Source organism: Felis catus, chromosome C1, assembly GCF_018350175.1.
Source record: "Felis catus isolate Fca126 chromosome C1, F.catus_Fca126_mat1.0, whole genome shotgun sequence".
In the NCBI taxonomy this organism is placed as follows: Eukaryota; Metazoa; Chordata; class Mammalia; order Carnivora; family Felidae; genus Felis; species Felis catus.
The window spans coordinates 47616489-47631355 of record NC_058375.1 but is presented as its reverse complement, the minus strand read 5'-3'; the positions used below and the strand labels follow the sequence as shown (position 1 = coordinate 47631355).

The 14867-nt window shown below is 35.8% G+C and overlaps 1 protein-coding gene across 7 annotated transcripts in view; it reads left to right on the top strand.

Moving 5' to 3' along the window:
* Positions 1–14867, top strand: part of OMA1 (OMA1 zinc metallopeptidase) — a 173575-nt gene that overhangs the window by 42441 nt on the left and 116267 nt on the right. The window lies entirely within an intron of this gene.

The window sequence follows — 14867 nt, the reverse complement described above, 5'->3', positions numbered from 1 at the left end:
CAGGATTATTTCTTAATTTTCTTTTCAGACAGTTTGTTGTTAGTATATAGAAACACAACTGAATTTTATATGTTGATTTTTGTAATTTAGTGAATTCACTTATTCTAGCAGTTTTCTTTTGTGGCATCCTTAGTGTTTTAGACATAAAAGATCATGCCATCTGCAAACAGGTAACTTCTTTTTTTCTGATATGTATACCTTTTTTTATTTTTCTTTCTGCATAATTGCTCTTGCCAGGAGTTCTGGTACTATGTTGAATAAAAGTAACAAGAATTTTTAAAAATTTTTTAAATGTTTATTTATTTATTTTGAGAGACAGCTTGAGTGGGGAAGGGGCAAAGAGAGAGGGGGAGAGAGAGAGAACCCAAGCAGGTTCCACACTGTCAGTGGAGAGCCCGATGTGGGTTTCAAACCCACAAACTGTGAGATCATGACCTAAGCTGAAATCAAGGGTTGGACACCCAACTGACTAAGCCACTCAGGTGCCCCAAGAGTGTTCTTGATCTTGGAGGAAAAGCTTTCAATTTTTCACCATTGAATATGATGGTTGCTGGGGTTTCTTCATTTATGACTTTTATTATGTTAAAGTAATTGCCTTCTATTCCTAGTTTGTTGTCTTTTTTTTTTTTAATGCAAGGGTGTTGAAACTTGTCAGATACTTTTTCTGCATCTGTTGACATTATCATGTAATTTTTATCCTTCATTTTTGTTAATGTAGTATATTACATTAATTGATTTTTGTATGTTGAATCATCTATGTATCCCAAAAATAAATCTTACTTGGTCATAGTGTATGATTTTTTTTCAGGCTAGTACAATTTATTTTTAAAATTAAAAAAAAATTAAAGTATACTTGACATATTAATTTCAAGGATACATCATAGTGATTCAACAATTATATACATTACACAGTGCTCACCATGATACATGTAATTACAGTCTGTCACCATACAAAGTTATTACAATCTTATTAACTATATTCCCTATGCTGTACTTTTCATCCCTGTGACTTATTTATTTTATAACTGGAATTTTATACCTATTTACCTATTTCTCCTATTCCTTTACCACCCCCCCCACCCCCTACTGGCAATGAGTTCTGTGAGTCTGTTTCTGGTTTTTTGTTGTTGCTTGTTGATCTGTTTTGTTTTGTAGATTCCATATTAAGTAAAATCATGGTATTTGTGATTCTCTCTCTGACTTATTTCACTTAGCATAATAACCTCTGAGTCCATCCATGTTGCCATGAGTGGCAAGATTTCATTTTTTTTAATTGTTGAGTAATATTCCACTGTATATATATATATATACCACGTCTTCTTTATTCATCTATTAATGGACATTTAGGTTGTTTCCATATCTTGTCTGTTGTGAATTAGTGTTTTCATTTTTTCTTTTCTGAGTAAATCCCCAGAAGTGAAATTACTGTGTCATATGGTATTTCTGTTTTTAATTTTTTGAGGAAACTCCATACTGGTTTACACAGTAGCTGCACCAGTTTGCATTCCCACCAACAATGCAGAAGGGTTTCCTTTTCCTCACATCTTTCCCAACACCTGTTATTTCTTACCTTTTTGATACTACCCATCTGACTGGTGTGAGGTGATATCTCATAGTGGTTTTGATTTACATTTCCCTGATGATTAGTGATGTTGAACATCTTTTCATGTGTCTGTTGACCATTTGCATGCCTTCTTTGAAAAAATACCTATTCAGGTTCTCTGCTCATTTGTTGATTGGATATTTTTTTTGGTATTGCATTGTATGAGTTTTTTATTTTGGATATTATCCACTTATCAGTTGTATCGTTTGAAAATATCTTCTTCATTCAGTAGGTTACCTTTTTATTTTGTTGATGGTTTCCTATACCATTTACAGTTTGAGGTCATCTCAGTTTATTTTTGCTTTTGTTTTCCTTGAAGGAGACATATCCAGAAAAGTATTCCTAAGGTTGATGTTCAGGAGATTACTGTCTATGTTTTCTTGTAGGAGTTTTATCAATTCAAGTCTTATATTTAGGTTTTAATCCATTTTGAGTTCCTTTTTGGGTATGTAGTAATATAGTAGTACAGTTTCATTCTTTCCCAAGTAGCAGTGCAGTTTTCTCAGCATCATTCGTTGAAGAGACTCTCTTTTCCCCACTCTGTATTCTTGCCTCCTTTGTCATAGATTAATTGACCATGTAAGTATGGGTTTATTTCTGGGCTCGCTGTTCTGGGTCTTTGATTTCTGTGTCTACTCTTGTGTCATTACCATACTGTTTGATTACTATAGTTTTGTAGTATAGTTTGAAATCTGGGATTGTAATACTTCCAGCTTTGTTCTTTCTCAAGATTGCTTCAGCTAACTTTCTTGTCTGAAGTGGTTCCATACAAATTTTTGGATTATTTGTTGTAGTTCTGTGAGAAATGGTATTTTGACAAGGATTGTATTGAATCTGTAGATTGCTTTGGGTAGTTATGGGCATTTTAACAATACTAATTACTCCAGTCTATGAGCATGGACTATCTTTCCATTTATTTGTGTTGTCTTTAATTCCTTTAATCAATTTCTTACCATTTTCAGAGTACAGGTCATTCTCCTCTTTGGTTAAATTTAATGCTAGGTATTTTGTTCTTTTTAATGCAGTTGTGAAGGGGATTGTCTTCTTAATTTCTCTTTCTGCTGTTTTGTTAGTAGTGTGTATGAAGGCAATAGATTTCTGTATATTAATTTTGTATCTTGCAACTTTATGAGTTTGTTTTTTTTAATTTTTTTTTATTTAAAAAAACAATTTTTTTTAACGTTTATTTATTTTTGAGACAGAGAGAGACAGAAGATGAATGGGGGAGGGTCAGAGAGAGGGAGACACAGAATCCGAAACAGGCTCCAGGCTCTGAGCTGTCAGCACAGAGCCCGACGCGGGGCTCGAACTCACGGACCGCGAGATCGTGACCTGAGCCGAAGTCGGCCGCCCAACTGACTGAGCCACCCAGGCGCCCCTATGAGTTTGTTTATTAGTCCTAGTAGTTTTTTGGTGGAATCTTTAGGGTCTTCTGTGTATAGTTTCTTGTCATCTCCTACGTTGTTTAATTGGTTGGCATGTAATTTTCCATAGTGGTCTCTTATAATCCTTGGTATTTCTGTGGTGTTGGTTTTAACTTCTTTCATTTCTGATTTCATTTATTTGATGCTGCTTCCTTTTTTTTTTTTTTTTTTTTTATGATTCTGGCTAAAGGATTTCCGATTTTATCTTTTCAAAGAACCAGCTCCTAGATTCCATTTATATCTGCTGCGATCTTTATTATTTCCTTTCTTATACTAACTTTGGGCTTGCTTTGTTCTTTTTGTAGTCTCTTTAGATGTAAATTTAGATTATTTATTTGCTGTTTTTCTCATTTCTTGACGTAGGCTCGTATCGCTATAAACTCTCTTAGAACGGATTTTGCTGTCACCCAAAGATATTGAACTGTTTTATTTTCATTTTCATTTGTCTTCAGATATTTTTAAATTTTCTCTTTAGTTTCCTCACTGACCCATTGGTTGTATTGTAGTATGTTATTTAGCTTCCGTTTTTTTTTTTTTTTTTTTTTTAGTATTTTTCTTGTAATTTATAATTTCATACTGTTGTGGTTGGGAAGATGCTTAATTTCAATCTTCTTAAATTTATTGAGGTGTCTATTGTAATATAGCATGTGATCTATGTTGGAGAATGTTCCATATGCACCTAAAAGAATGTGTATTCAGCTGTTTTGGGATGGAATGTTCTGTATATATCTGTTAGGTCCATCTGGTCTAAGGTGTCATTAGAGTCACTGTTTCTTTATTGATTTTCTGTCTGGATGGTCTATCCATTGATGTAAGTTTGGTGTTAATGTCCCCTGAATAATCAGCTCATAGCCTTACAGAGTTTACCTTGTACATAACTGTTTGCTCTTCTCTTACTGCTTTTAAGATTCTCTCTTTATCTTTAATTTTTGCCATTTTAATTATTATTTGTCTTGGTGTGGACCCTCTTGTGTTCATCTTGTTTGGAGCTCTCTTAGTTTCCTATAACTGGATGTCAGTTTCCTTCCCTAGCTTAGAGATGTTTTCAGCTATTACTTCTTCAAATAAATGTTCTGCCTCTTTCTCTCTATCCTCCTTCTGGGACCCCTATAATGCAAATGTTAATGTGCTTAATGTTGTCCCAGAGGTCCCTTAACCTATATCCTTGTTATAAAATTTTCTATGTTTATTTTTTATTTTTAAAAATTTTAAGTTGAGTACAGTTGATGCATAATGTTACATTAGTTTTAGGTGTACAACATAGCAATTCGATATGTCTATATGTTATGCCATACTCACCACAAGTGTAGCTACCATCTGTCATACAATACGTTTCAGTAGCATTGATTATATTTCCTGTGCTGTGGCTCTTATTCCTGTGACTTATGTATTGCATAACTGGAAGCTTATATCTCCCATTCTCCTTCACCCATTTTGTTCATCCCCCACCCTCTTTTCTCCATCAACCATCAGTTTGTTCACTGTAGTTATAGATCTGATTCTGCTTTTTGTTTATTTTATTCATTTGTTTTTAGATTCCACATTAAATGAAATTATATGCTTTTTCTCTTTCTCAATCTGACTTTTTTCACTTAGCAATTTTTTTCACCCTGGTTCTCTACATGTTGTCACAAATAGCAAAATCTTATCTTTTCTTATGGCTGTGTAATAATTGCATTGTATGTATGTGTGTATATATATCACATCTTCTTTGTCCATTCATCTATCAGTGAACATTTGGGCTGCTTTTATATCTTGTTCATTGTAAATAACGCTGCAGCAAACACTGGGGTGCATGTATCTTTTCAAATTAATGTTGTGTTTTCTTTGCATAAATAGCCAGTAATAGAATTATTAGATCATATGATTTTTCTGTTTTTAATTTTTTGAAACTTTTATACTGTTTTTCACAGTGGCTGCGACAGTTTGCATTCCCACCAATAGTGTGTGAGGGTTGCTTTTACTCCATGTCCTCACCAACACTTGTTATTTCTTGATTTTTGATTTTAGCTTTACTTACAGGTGTAAGGTGATATCTCATTTTGGTTTTGATTTGCATTTTCCTGATAATTAGTGATGTTAGCACTTTTTCATGTGTCTTTTGACCATTTGTATGCCTTTGGATAAAGATGTATTCAGGTCTTCTGCCTGTTTTTTAATTGGGTTATTTAAGGGGTTTGTTTGTTTGTTTGTTTTGTTTTTTTTGGTGTGGAGGTATTTAAGAAGTTCTTTGTGTATTCTGGATAGTAACCCTTTATCAGATATATCATTTGCAAATATCTTTTCCCATTCAGTAGGTTGACTTTTTGTTTTGTTGATGGTTTTCTTCTCGTACAAAAGCTCTCTATTTTACTGTAGTCCTAAGAGTTTATTTTTGCTTTTGTTTCTCTTGGCTTAGGAGACATATCTAGAAAAATATTTCTATGGCCAATGTTAAAGAAATTACTGCCTGTGTTCTCTTCTAGGATTTTTATGTTTTCAGGTCTCACGTTTAGGTCTTTAATCCATTTTATTTTTGTGTATGGTTTTAGAAAGTGGTCTAGTTTCATTCTTTTCTATGTACCTGTCCAGTTTTCTCAGCACCATTTATTGAAGAGACTGCCTTTTCCCCATTGTATAATTTCTCCTCCTTTGTCATAGATTAATTTACCATATAAGTATGGGTTTATTTCTGGGCTTTCTATACCATTGATCTATATGCCTATTTCTGTTCCATTGATCTATGTGCCTATTTTTGTGTCATATTTTCATTTTTAAATTATTTTTTCTATTTTTTTTGTTTATTTCTTTGTTTTTGTTGTTCAGTTTCGTTGCTCTTCATTACCCAGTCTTCTGGATTGCTGATCTGTTCTTCTGAATTCTCTAATCTGCTTTTGATTCCCTCTAGTGTATTTTACATTTCAGTTATTGTATGGTCAGCACTGACTGGCTCTTTTTTATATTTTCTATTTCTTTATTGAAGTTCTCACTGAAGTTTATCCACTTTTCTCTCAAGTCTGGTGAATATGAACATTACATTGAACTCTTCATCAGATAGATTACTTACCTCCATTTCATTTAGTTCTTTTCCTAGGGTTTGTCTTGTTCTTTTGTTCGGAACACAGCCCTCTGTCTTCTCGTTTTGTCTAACTCTCTGTGTTTGTTCCTGTGTATTAATTAGGTCAGATATGTCTCTTGGTCTTGAAAGTAGTGGCCTATGTCAAAGGTGTCATGTAGTGCCCAGTAGCACAGTCCCTCCTGGTCACCAGAACCAGGTGCTCTAGGGGTATTCCCTGTGTGGGCTTGAATGCATTTTCCTGTTGTGGCTTGGTTGTGAGTACTGAGGGTGTGTTGGTGGCCGGAGCTGGCCTTTAGCCTTTGCATCAACGACAAGTGGCTGAAACTACTGTGGGCACGCTGGTGGACATGGCTTGCCCCTCGTGCAGCTGGCTGAGGATTGGTGGCAGTCACTTTGGGTATGTTGGTAGATGGGGCCAGCCCTCAGCCTCGTTGTCTGTGATGACCTCCTGTGACTGCTGTAGGTGCACTGGTGGGCAGGGCTTGTCACCTGGCTGAGAAACCTGGCTGTAGGTACTATAGCCGTGCTAGGGGGTGGGATTTATTGCTCCCCTCTCCTGGACAGCAGTCACTTCAAAGGGGCACTGCTCCTGGCCTGGCTGCTTGCCATGTGTGGCAGGGCGGTTGCTGCTTTGGAGTACCTGCTGGGGTAGGTTTGTAGAGGAATGCTGAAATAGGCAGATGGTGCCAGCAAAGTGATGGAGAGTGTCAGAACTGGCTCCTACAACATCCAGCCAATGAGGCTAAAGGAGGACAAAAAGAATGGAGCCTGTCATCACTTTTGTTCCCAGAGAAATCTGCAGATTCCTACCGCTCTGGCATATATCCTAAAATCAGACACTAAATCACCTTCATGTATAACACAGATGCTTTTCAAATTGGTGCTTCTGTGCTGGGTCTCTGACTGAGTAATACAGGGCCCTGGCTTTATAAGCACAGAGACTAGGTTCCCTAGAGCCTTCTGGCTCCCCTGGAATTTAGCCCCTTTGATTTTCAAAGCCACGTGTTATGGGGATTTGCCTTCTTGGTTCGGGTCCTCAGGGTTGGAAGTGCCAAATGTTGGGCTTGATCCCCTACCTCTTCCACACCTGTTACTATTTCTCCTCTGTACTGATTGCTATGCCATAAGTTTGGTTCCCTACTGTGTCTGTGCCCCTCCTACCCTTCTTGTTGTGACCTTCCCTTTATGTCTTCAGTTGTGGAAGATCTGTTCTGTCAATCTTCAGTTCATTTACACCGTGAGTTGCGCAGCATGTATTTCTTGCCTTGATATATCCATGGGAGGAGATAATCTTAGGATCCTCCTACTCTGCCATTTCTCCTCACTCCCCCTGTTCTACAGTTCTTTCAGTAAGCTCTTGGGTTCGGTTTGCTAGTATTTTATTGAGGGGTTTTGCATCTGTGTTTATCAGGACATTTGGTCTGCAGTTTTCTTAATATTTCTTAATGTCTGGCTTTGGTATCAAGATATTGCTGACCTTGCAAAATGATTGGAAGTGCTTCCTCCTTGTCAACTTTTATGTATGATTTTGACAAGGATTGGTGTCAGTTCTTCTTTAGATGTGTGGTAGAATTAATTTGTGAAGCCCATCTGGTTCTGGACGTTTCTTTTTTGTTAGATGATTGAATCTTCTTGCTTGTTTTAGGTTTGGTTAGATTTTCTGTTTCTTAATGATTTGGTCTGAGTAGCTTTTATGTTTCCAGGACTTATCCATTTCTTCTAGATTATGCAGTTTGGAGGCAAGTAACTGTAGTTTTCTCTTAGCATCTTGTTTATTTCTGTGACTTTAGTTGTAATGTCTCCTCTTTCATTTCTGACTTTGTTTATTTGAGTCTTTTTTTTTTCTAGCTAAAAGTTTGTTAATTCAGTTATCTTTTCAAAAGGTTAGCTGTTATTCATTGATTTTTTTTTCTATTGGCTTTACTTTTCTCTATTTTGTTTATTTCTCCTATAATCTTTATTATTTACTTCCTTCTGCTAACTTTGTACTTACTTTCTTCTTCTTTGTACAGTTCCTTGAGGTATAAAGTTGGGTTGTTTATTTGGGATTTTTTTAATGTAGATGTTTATTGCTATAAACTCCCCTATTACTGCATTGTATAAGTTTTAATATGTTGTATTTTTGTTTTTGTTTGTTGCAAAAATATTTTGTAATTTACCTTTTCATTTTTAATTTTACCCATTGGTTGTTCAGGAGTGTGTTATTTAATTTGCACATATTTGTGAATATTCAGTTTTCCTTCAGCTGCTGAATTCTACTTTCATTTCGTTGTGGCTGGAAAAGATACTCTTTGTGACCTAACATGTGATCTGTCCTGAAGAATGTTCCATGTATGCTTGAGAAGATGAGTATCTGCTTATGTTAATGTGTATATGTATTAGATAAATTTGGTCTATAGTGTTAAAGTCCACTGTTTCCATCTTAATTTTTCTATCTGAATGTTCTGTGCATTACTTAAAGTAGCTTCTAGCATTCTCCCACTGCTATTGTATTGCTCTCTGTTTCTCCCTTCAGTTCTATCAATGTTTATCTATTTAGATGCTCTGATGTTGGGTGCATGTATATTTATAGTTATTATAGTGTCCATGTTTATTGATCCTTTTGTCATTATATAATGGCCCTTTTCTCTTGTGACAATTTTTGTTTTTAAGTCTATTTTGTCTGATTTAAGTATAGCCACCTCCACTTTCTTTTGGTTACTAATTGCATAGTATATTTTTTTTCCTAGTCCTTCACTTTAAACCTGTATGTGTCCTTGTATCTTTTTATTTTATTTTATTTTTTATTTTTTAAAATTTATATCCAAATTAGTTAGCATATAGTGCAACAATGATTTCAGGAGTAGATTCCTTACCCATTAGCCCATCCCCCCTCCCACAACCCCTCTAGTAACCCTCAGTTCTTCATATTTATGAGTCTCTTCTGTTTTGTCCTCTTCCCTGTTTTTATATTATTTTCGTTTCCCTTCCCTTATGTTCACCTGTTTTGTTTTTTAATGTCCACATATGAGTGAAGTCATATCATTTTTGTCTTTCTCTGACTAATTTTACTTAGCATAATACCCTCCACTTCCATCCACACAATTGCAAATGGCAAGATTTCATTCTTTTTGATTACCGAGTAATACTCCATTGTATATATATTCCACATCTTCTTCATCCATTCATTCATTGATGGACATTTGGGCTCTTTCCATATTTTGGCTATTGTTGATAGTGCTGCTATAAACACGGGGGAGCATGTGTCCCTTTGAAACAGCACACCTGTATCCCGTGGATAAATGCCTACTAGTGCAATTGTTGGGTTGTAGGGTAGTTCTATTTTTAGTTTTTCGAGGAATCTCCATTGTGTCCTTATATCTTAAATGAGTCTCTGGTAGACTGCATTTGGTTAGATCTATTTTTTAATTCTCTCAGACATTATTTTTTGAGTGAGGAGTTTCATGCATTTACATTTAAAGTTATTACTGATAGGGAAAGAACTTACTGTTGCTATTTTAATTGTTTTCTCTTTGTATTAATAGTTCTTTAGTCCTTTTGTCACTGTGGTTTGCTGATATTTGTATTGATATTCTTTGATTCCTGTCTTTTTCTTTTGTGTATCTTATATAGGTACTCCATGGTTAACGTGGGACTTACATAAAATGTTTTATAGTTAAAATAGCTTATTTTAAGCTGATAAGAGTTACATACAAAAACCCTATGCTTTTACTTTTCCTCCCCCCACCACACCTTATGTTACTGATTTCACAGTTTACATATTTCTATATTGTATATGCATTAACATATTCTTGTTATTTTCTTTTGTTTTTATCTAATAATTTATTTATTTTTTATAATTTACATCCAAGTTAGTTAGCCCATGGTGCAACAATGATTTCAAGAGTACATTCCTTAAGCCTTAGCCCATAGCCCCTCCCTCAACTACTCCAGCAATTCTGTTTGTTCTCTATATTTAAGAGTCTCTATATTTTGTCTCCCTCCCTGTTTTTATATTATTTTTGCTTCCCTTCCCTTATGTTTATCTGTTTTGTATCTTAAAGTCCTATAGGAGTGAAGTCATATGATATTTGTCTTTCTCTGACTAATTTCGCTTAGCATAATACACTCCAGTTACATCCACTTTGTTGCAAAAGGCAAGATTTCATTCTTTTTGATTGCCGAGTAATACTCCATTGTATGTATATACCACATCTTCTTTATCCATTCATCTGTTGTTGGACATGTGGACTTTTTCCATACTTTGGCTATTGTCGATAGCGCTGCTATAAACATTGGGATGCATGTGCCCCTTCGAAAGAACACACCTGTATCCCTTGGATAAATATCTAGGAGTGCAGTATCTGGGTTGTAGGGTAGTCATATTTTTAGTTTTTTGAGGACCCTCCATACTTTTTTCCAGAGTAGCCGCACCAGTTTGCATTCCCACCAGCAGTGCAAAAGAGATCCTCTTTCTTCCCATCCTCACCAACATCTGTCGTTGCCTGAGTTGTTAATGTTAGCATTCTGACAGGTGTGGGGTGGTATCTCAATGTGGTTTTGATTTGTATTTCCCTGATGATGAGTGATGTTGAGCATTTTTTCATGTGTTGGTCGGCCATCTGGATGTCTTCTTTGGAGAAGTGTCTATTCATGTCTTTTGTCCATTTCTTCACTGGGTTAGTTTTTTGGGTGTTGAGGTTGATAAGTGCTTTATAGATTTTGGATACTAACCCTTTATCTGATAGGTCATTTGCAAATATCTTCTCCCATTCCATCAGTTGCCTTTTAGTTTTGCTGATTGTTTCCTTCTCTGTGCAGAAGCTTTTAATTTTGATGAGGTCCCAGTAGTTCATTTTTGCTTTGGTTTCCCTTGCCTCTGGAGACATGTTGAATAAAGAGTTGATGCGGCCGAGGTCAAAGAGGTTTTTCCTGCTTTCCCCTCTAGGATTTTGATGGCTTCTTGTCTTGTGTTTAGGTCTTTCATCCATTTTGAGTTTATTTTTGTGTATGGTGTAAGAAAGTGGTCCAGGTTCATTTTTCTGCATGTCGCTATCCAGTTTTCCCAGCACCACTTGCTGAAGAGACTGTCTTTATTCCATTGGATATTCTTTCCTGCTTTGTCAAAGATTAGTTGGCCATACGTTTGTGGGTCCACTTCTGGGTTCTCTATTCTGTTCCATTGATCTGAGTGTCTGTTTTTGTGCCAGTACCATACTGTCTTGATGATTACAGCTTTGTAATACATCTTGATGTCTGGGATTGTGATGCCACCAGCTTGGTTTTTCTTATTCAAGATTGCTTTGGCTATTCAGGGTCTTTTGTTCTAGCTCTGTGAAGAATGCTGGTGTTATTTTGATAGGTATTGCATTGAGTATGTAGATTGCTTTGGGTAATATTGACATTTTAACAGTATTTGTTCTTCCTATCTAGGAGCATGGAATATTTTTTTTTTGTCTTCTTCAATTTCTTTCATAAGCTTTCTATAGTTTTCAGTATATAGATTTCTCACCTCTTTGGTTAGGTTTATTCCTAGGTATTTTATTTTTGGTGCAATTGTAAATGGGATTGGCTCCTTGATTTCTCTTTCTATGACTTTATTATTGGTGTATAGGAATGTAACCGATTTCTCTGCATTGATTTTATGTCCTGCGAATTTGCTGAATTCATGGATCACTTCTAACAGTTTTTGGTGGAATCTTTTGGGTTTTCCATATAGAGTATCATGTCATCTGCGAAGAGTGAAAGTTTGACTCCCTCCTGGCTGATTTGGATGCCTTTTATTCCTTTGTGTTGTCTGATTGCTGAGGCTAAGACTTCCAATACTATGTTGGATAACAATTGAGAGTAGACATCCCTATCTTGTTCCTGACCTTAGGGGGAAAGCTCTCAGTTTTTCCCCATTGAGGATGGTATTAGCATTGGGTCTTACATATATGGCTTTTATGATCTTGAGGTATGCTCCTTCTATCCCTACTTTCTTGAGTGTTTTTATCAAGAAAGGAGGCTGTATTTTGTCACGTGCTTTCTCTGCATCTATTGAGAGGATCATGTGGTTCTCGTCTTTTCTTTAATCGATGTGATGTATCACATTGATTGTTTTGCAGATATTGAACCAGTCCTGCATCCCAAGTATAAATCCCACTTAGTTGTGGTGAATAATTCTTGTAATATATCATTAGATATGGTTGGCTAGTGTCTTGTTGAGGATTTTTGCGTCCATGTTCATCAGAGAAATTCGTTTGTAGTTCTCCTTTTTAGTGGGGTCTTTGTTTTTGGAATCCAGGTAATGCTGGCTTCACAGAAAGAGTTTGGAAGTTTTCCTTCCATTTCTATTTTTTGGAAAAGCTTCAAGAAAGTAGGTGATAACTGTTCTTTAAATGTTTGGTAGAATTCCCCTGGAAAGCCATCTGGCCCTGGACTCTTGTTTTTTGGGAGATTTTTGATTACTAATTTGATTTCATTACTGGTTATGGGTCTGTCCAAATTATCTATTTCCTCCTGTTTCAGTTTTGGTAGTTAATATGTTTTAGGAATTTGTCCATTTCTTCCAGATTGCACATTTTATTGATGTCTAATTGTTCATAATATATTCTTATTGTTTGTATTTCTGCTGTGTTTGTTGTGATCTCTCCTCTTTCATTCTTGATTTTATTTATTTGTGTCCTTTTTTCTTTTTTGATCACACTGGCTAGGGGTTTATCAGTGTTTTTAATTCTTTCAAAGAACCAGCTCCTGGTTTCATTGCCCTGTTATGGTTTTTTTTGTTGTTGTTGTTTTGTTTTGTGGTGGTTTTTTTTTTTTGGTTTCGATAGTATTGATTTCTGCTCTAATCTTTATTATTTCCTGTCTTCTGCCGGTTTTGGGTTTTATTTGCTGTTCTTTTCCCAGCTCTTTGAGGTGTAAGGTTCGGTTGTGTATCTGAGACCTTTCTTCCTTATTTAGGAAGGCCTGGATTGCTATATACTTTCCTCTTATTACCGCCTTTTCTGTGTCCCAGAGGTTTTGGCTGTGGTGTTATCATTTTCATTGGCTTCCATGTACTTTTTAATTTCCTCTTTAACTTCTTGGTTAGCCTATTCATTCTTTAGTAGGATGATCTTTAGTCTCCAAATATTTGTTATCTTTCCAAATTTTTTCTTCTGGTTGATTTCATGTTTCATAGCATTGTGGTCTGAAAATATGCATGGTATGATCTCAATCTTTTTGTACTTGTTGAGGGCTGATTTGTGTCCTAGTATGTGATCTCTTCTGGAGAATATTCCATGTGCAGTGCAGAAGAATGTGTATTCTGCTGCTTTAGGATGAAATGTTCTGAATACATCTGTTAAGTGCATCCGGTCCTGTGTGTCATTCAAAGCCATTGTTTTCTTGTTGACTTTTTGTTTAGATGATCTGTCCATTTCTGTAAGTGGGGTACTGAAGTCCCCTACTATTATGGTATTATTATCAACGCATTTATTTATGTTTGTGATTAATTGATTTATATATTTGGGTGCCACCACATTTGGAGCATAAATGTTTACAATTGTTGGGTCTTCTTGGCGGATAGACCCCTTAATTATGATATAATGCCCTTTTTCATCTCTTGTTACAGTCTTTATTTTAAAATCTAGATTTCTGATACAAGTGTGGGTACTATGGCTTTCTTTTGTTGACCATTAGCATGATAGATGGTTCTCCATCCCCTTACTTTCAATCTGAAGTTGCCTTTAGGTCTAAAGTGGGTGTCTTGTAAACAGTGTATAGATGGAACTTGTTTTCTTATCCATTCTGTTACCCTGTGTCTTTTGATTAGAGCATTTAGTCTATTGACGTTTAGAGTGAGTACTGAAAGATATGAATTTATTGCCATTATGTTGCCTATAGAGTTGGAGTTTCTGGTGGTGTTCTCTGGTCTTTTCTAATCTGTTTTGCTTTTGGACTGTGGTTTTTTTTGTTTTGTTTTGTTGTTTTTGTTTTTGTTTTTTCTGTCTTTTCTCCCCTCAGAGAGTCCCCCTTAAAATTTCTTGGCAGGGCTGGTTTAGTGGTCACAAACTCCTTTAATTTTTGTTTGTCTAGGAAACTTTTCATCTCTCCTTCTATTTTGAATGACAGCCTTGTTGGATAAAGAATTCTTGGCTGAATATTTTTCCAATTCAGCACATTGAATATATCCTGCCACTCCTTTCTGGCCTGCCAAGTTTCTGTGGATAGGTCTGCTGCAAACCTGATCTGTCTTCCCTTGTAGGTTAAGGACTTTTTTTCCCTTGCTACTTTCATGATTCTTTCCTTGCCTCAGTGTTTTGTGAATTTGATTATGATATGTCTTGTTGATGGTCGGTTTTTGTTGAATCTAATGGGAGTCCTCTTTGCTTCCTGGATTTTGATATCTGTGTCTTTCCCCTGGTTAGATAAGTTTTCCACTTTGATTTGCTAACATAAGTTTTCTACCCCTTTTCCCCTCTTCTCATTTTCTGGGACCTCTATGATTCTGATATTATTCCTTTTTGATGAGTCACCGAGTTCTCTAATTTCTGTATCATGCTCTTTTGCCTTAGTCTCCCTCTTTTTTTCTGCCTCATTTTCTCCCTAGTTTCCTCTGTATTGCTGATTTGCTGCTCTGCCTGATCCATCCTTACCCCTGTGGTATCCATTTGAGATTGAAGCTCATTTATAGCATTTTTTATTTCATCCTGAGTAGCTTTACTTCTTTTATCTCTGCAGAAGGGGATTCTAATCTTATCTCAACCGTAGCTAGTATTCTTATTATTGTGACTCTAAATTCTGGTTCAGACATCTTGTTTGTATCTGTATTCATTAC